This window comes from Gossypium hirsutum, chromosome A01, assembly GCF_007990345.1.
Source record: "Gossypium hirsutum isolate 1008001.06 chromosome A01, Gossypium_hirsutum_v2.1, whole genome shotgun sequence".
NCBI classification, from domain to species: domain Eukaryota; kingdom Viridiplantae; phylum Streptophyta; class Magnoliopsida; order Malvales; family Malvaceae; genus Gossypium; species Gossypium hirsutum.
The window spans coordinates 86125055-86131054 of NC_053424.1; positions in this window are offsets into that span (position 1 = coordinate 86125055).

Sequence of the window (6000 nt, forward strand, 5' to 3'; positions counted from 1 at the left end):
AAGGTTGGGCCGTGGGTCTGAATGGCCATTAGGGAAAGCTTTATTTTCTTTTTGTTTTGCCGAATTAGGGTTAGCCACCTAGAGCCTTCCCTTTTATTCAATTCTCTTCTCAGTGTCGCAAAAAGCTGAAAACGCAAAGTTAGATCTCCTGAGTGCCAAATTATTGCTTCTCTTCTCCTCTCTTCTTCTATTTTCTTTTCTCCTTTCTTTTCTTCTCTAACCGAAACATTTCTACCATTCTACTAATCTCCTCTTTCATTCCCATTCTTTTTTAAACCTCTATAGCCGATTGCCATAAAAGCCGAAATCTCGAAAGTTGTTTCTTATGCTGACTTCTTCGAGCCAAAATCCTCCAATTTTCTTCATCTCTTTTGGCTGATTTTCATATCCTCTAAACCTCAACCCCTGTCGGCAATACCACTGCAAAAACCACCATACCAAATCATCTTCCTCTTCACAGTTCCAAAAGCCGAAAACACCATAGTTTTTAGGGACATATAGCCGAATCTATAGATCTCTAAGATTTGATTTCTGCAAGTGTTTAAGGGCTGGATCTGCATCAGATCTGAGTAGAAACTGAAGTGGAATCATTTTGGTTGAAAGAACCTGTGGTAATATTCAGATCTATTCTTTATTTCGGGTTTTAGAAAAGCTGAAATCCCTAAAGGCATAGGGAGGCTGTCGAATGGAGCTTAAGGCTCTAAGGGTTGTAACAATTGATTTTTTTTGGTGTTAGTGTGATCTAGAGGTTGTTGATCGAAGGCTTGGACAAGTGGAACGACTAGATCGAGATCTAGTCACTAGTTTTGGCAAAGGTAGGATCTCAAGGGCCATATGTATTGATGGCCGATTATGGTAAGTAAGTTTATGATGTTTGCCATTATACTTTGGATCTGATATGTCTAGTGACCGATTGTAGGATATCGTGGGAGATTTCGGTAGCAGTTGTCGCAAATCAGGTGTGTAAACGACACCCACTAGTAGACTAGATCGGCAAAAGCTGAAAAGCCGAAATGTCAAAAAGCCGGCATTTCGAGAACTTGCAAGCGTGCAAACGCTCGTGGGATTGTTTTATTGATAATTTTGGTAACTTCAACGGTAAGATTGCAGAATGTGCAATTTCGTGCACCTCGGTGAATTTGGGCTTCGATGGGTCGAAATTGGGTAATGGGCCAACGGGCTCAATTCAGTAAAAACGCTCGGTAAGTGTTTTTGTTAATACGTTAATAACTGTAATGAGCATGAAACCTTAAAAAGACTGATAAAATTACTAAAATACCTCTATAAGGTAGAATTACCATAATATCCCTGAAGGGGTAAGTTTACGATTATGCCCCTCGAGGGTAAATAACTGTTCTTACGCTATAATTTGACTGTCTTTGTGACACCCCTAATGTGACCCTAGTCGAAAAGTGGTTTCGGGACCACAAAATCGAGTCACAAGAATAAATAAATGTTATATTTTATGCCTATTATAAGTGAAAGTGTATGTGTGAAAATTTCATGTTTTGATTTTGTCTTTTAAATGTGAAATTAATTAGAAAGGACTTATGTGTGAAACTTTGGAAATGTGATAGGTTAAATGGTAGTGGGCAAATAATGCATGGTGGAAAAAAATGTAGACTTGCATGTCAAATTCCCCACTTTAGAGAAGTGGCCGGCCATGATGGTATGGGATACAAAATATATGCATTTTGTATTAATATTATAATGACTACATGGTTTTATAATAGGAAATAAGTATTAGAAAAAAAAGAAGGCCATACATCCTTGCCTTGTTCATGTGAATGTTTGAGAAAGAAAGGAAGAATGAAAGGGTGATGAAAAGAAATGGAGAAATCGGTTCTTCTTGGCCGAAATGAAAAGAGGAAGAAGGGAGGGAAGCATTCGGTCATCTTAGGTTAATATTAAGGTAAGGAGTTTATACTAGTTCTTGAAATTTTAGTTGATCTTGGGTGAGATATCAAGCTATTTTTGTAACCCATGTTGAAATTTTGATTTTGGAATGAGTAAGGTTTTCGGCTATGGTAATTAATAAGGGTGATGGTTGTTGTTTCATGCTAAATCTAGATGAACAATGGTAGTTTGCTTATATCTTAATATTTATGAGTTCCTTTCTTGGTTCTACCTTAAACCCATGAAGTATATTTTTATTTGGTGTTGTTGGAGGTTTCGGTCATGGGTAGAAAAAAAAAGAAAACTATAGATTTTGAGATTTATGATAGAAATTAATGAGTGAGAGTTGGATAGATATTATGATGTTAAAATTCATGGGATTATAAGCTTGTAAGTTTGATGGTGAAATTTATGCTTTGTGAAGGTAAATGGTTTAAAAGGAGCATTCGGCCATGATGTAAAATTATGATGAAGTGATGTTAAATGCTTTGAATATTGAGTATATATTGTTATAAGTTGAATTTAAGGTTTGTTAAATTGTCTTTGTCATTGCCGAATGTGTGTAGTTAAAGAAAATTTGTTAAAGTGCCTAGTTAATTAATATTAGGTTAATGTATGTGTTTTGAACTGATGGAATGGAGAGGATGGTTTAATTGTGTTATGAACAATTATATGTTAAATTAAGGTTTGCTAAGCTAGCTATTAAGGTGAAGTGCAAATGTTAGTGTTTGATTACTAGTGTATATATGTGTATTAGCCGAGTTTTGAACTTGAAACAAAATGGTATTTAGTCAATACAAGTAACCATATTTGTAGAATGTATTAAGTATATAATCGGCCTCAACATAGACATGCATATTCGGCCACATGAATGAATACATAGATTGATGTTGTACGTTCGGCTATAGGTAAGCATATTGATGGCTTTATCTTGACTTAGAAAATCGGCTAAAGGAGAATATTGGCTAATATGTTGAATTTGATTCATGATTTCATACATATATGACTCTAATGCCTAATATATATGGGCTAAGTACCTTGAATTTCTCTTTGATGTTCAAAATGATTAAATCAATTTATTTGTTAAATTAAGCTCAAGAGCAAAGGGGAACTAAATCCAATAAAGGAAAGGAAAAGGTGATTGAATAGCCGTTGAAATCGTTCGACAACATCCGAGGTAAGTTTTAAGTGATTAAACGTTGAGTAAATTCAATCATAATAGGACATAATGAGTTGATTTAATAAGATATGATGTGACCATGATATGTCTCAAACTCAAATGGGAAGTTCATAAGTGTTTGGACTTGGAAATTTAAGAGCAAATTGTAATAATTTGCTTAGGACAGCAGCAGTAACGTGATTTTAGAAAATCACTATAAATTGTTGGTGTGGAATTATAGGCTGAATAAAATATGTAATCAAAGCTTAATTAGTCTAGTTTCTTATAAAAGAGACCGTGTAAGCAAAGAAATTTCCTATAAAGAGATATTTAAAGTTGTGTGAGACAGTGTCAGAATGACTCCGAAATCCCCTGTTCTGTTTTTAGAAAATCATTATAATTTGTATAAAAATGGTTATAAGATAAAATTTATATGCTTATACTCCTTAATGAGTCTAGTTTCAAATGGAATCAAATAGAACATATTTTGAATTCTGTACAATGAGAAATTTGATTCGAAGTGAAGAGTGGTCAGATTAGTTAAATAGTGAAACAGGGGAAACTTTAAGAAAAATCTGGTATTGATTGGCCAAACCTAAAATTCTGAAAATTTTATGGATGGAAGATATATGAGTCTATATTCAGGGAAAATTAACGGAGTTTTGTAGCTCCAGTTATAAATAATTTAGTGACTATTGCTCAGGAAAATAGCTTGTAGTGAATATGTGAATTTGTTGTAAACATTGATGAAACTATTTGAGTTGCTTATAAGCTATTGCTGAAATTGATGTACAAGATAAATATATATATGTGTGGTAAAGCCGAATGGCTAGTGTGAAATATGTATGAGATATGTATATGTGGTAAAGCCGAATGGCTAATGTGAAATATATATAAGATATGTATATGTGGTAAAGCCGAATGGCTAGTGTGAAATATGTAGGAGATGTGTGTATATTGTGGCCGAATGACCAAATGTGAAAGGTGTGTATTATTAGATATTTGACGAGGCAAATGAATTACAAATATGACAGTCGATGTGAATGTTGTAACATGTGATTAAATGTACATGAAACTTGGAAATATATTCCGGGTAAGACCCGATGACTACGTGTGGAGATTATGTCCGGGTAAGACCCGATGACTACGTGTGGAGACTTTGTCCGGGTAAGACCCGATAACTACGTGTGGGGACTATTCGAGCTAAAGGTTTCGCTGAAGATTCAAGTAAAGCATAAGATTATACGACTTCACAGAAACAATTAGTAATAAATACGTTCAATGCGTTAAGCTGGTCAGGTATGTATTTCGAGATTATATTTAAGCTTGATTTGGACTAAATCACAAGGTCGTTATGTGATGCATATGTGAGTAAAGCAATAAGACTGTTCTATGATTATTGTACGTTTGGTCAATGTGGAAAGTTAGGTGAAAATATGTAATGTACCTATGTTTATAAGAGATCACTATCAAGTGAGAATTTATCTGCCTATTATATATGATGAGATGTGCATATTCGGTAAAGGGATGGTATGCCCGAAGGAAGAGTGAAATAAAAATACGAACAACTATGTTATAATTTGATTGTTATCTGTTGACACTGCTTAAAACTTACTAAGCATTGTAATGCTTACTCCGTTTACTTTGTTTCCTCTGTTTTATAGATCTCATTTGAAAGCTACAGGCTCGGGGATCGTCAGCAACTAGTCACACTATCACTATCCACTGCTTGTTACTGTTACGTTTTGAATTATTTTATGGCATGTATAGAATAGACCAGTGGCCGAAGAATATTTTGGTTAAGTAACGTGATGTAAGTTTGAAAAATCACTAAAAATAGTAGGAATGAAATTAAATCATGAATAAATTATGTAATCGAATATTGATGAGTCTATTTTCATATGAAAGAAACGAAACGACCATATGAGCCGTATTTTGTGAGATGTTTAAGTTTTTGTGAAACAGGGCCAGAACATTTTCTGGATTCCCTGTTCTGACTTTAAAAATTCACCATAAATTAACCAGAGATAATTAGAAGTCATGCCTTATATGTAAAGATTCATTTTTGAGTCTAGTTTCATTAGAAATAAACGGAATATGTATTGGAGCCCTGTACAGGGAGATATCTAGGTCGTAATGCATGAAGGTCAGAGTAGTCGAACCCTAAAACAGGGGAGACTTTACATAATAAACTGTACTAATCGGCTCGACCAAAAATTTTAGAAAAAAATTTGTAGATGGATATATGAGTCTAGTTTCAGGAAAAAAAATTTACAGAATTGGTTTTCGAGTTTTGGAACTCGAGATATGATTTTTTTTTTGAAGTGACTGTGACGCAGTTGGCCAGCTTGTCTGGAAATTTTAAAATGAACTGTGTAAGTAAATGAATTAAGTCTGTTCACACCTCGTGTTCGACTCCGGCAACGGTCTCGGGTACGGGGTGTTACAGTCTTTCTGAAGTATGCCTTGTTAATTATATATATATTCTGCATACATGTCATACTGCATGGGGTTGGGTTCTGTTATGGAGGAAGAACCCGTTCTGGTGGCTATGCCACATATTCTGATATAAGCAGCTTTGCTGCAGATTATAGTTAGTGCCACAACCGGTGCTAACACTGTAAGTGTAGGGATGGCATGGTGATTTATTCCCCACAGGAAGTGTAAGGATGGACAGAGGCAAGTGCAGGGTTGGATGGGGTTATCATGCATTAATCATATGAGACTGTTTTGTTATGGGCCAACTGTATTGAAATGTGCCCAACTGCTAATATGGGCAAGGCCCAACATATCTCGACTTGTAATAGGGCTACGGCCTAGATTAACACTGATATGGGCTAGGCCCAGTATACTCTGATACTGTAAGGGGCTATGGCCCAGATTAATATTGATGTGGGCTAAGGCCCAGTTAACTCTGATTTCTGAATAGGGCTTAAGCCCAGTAG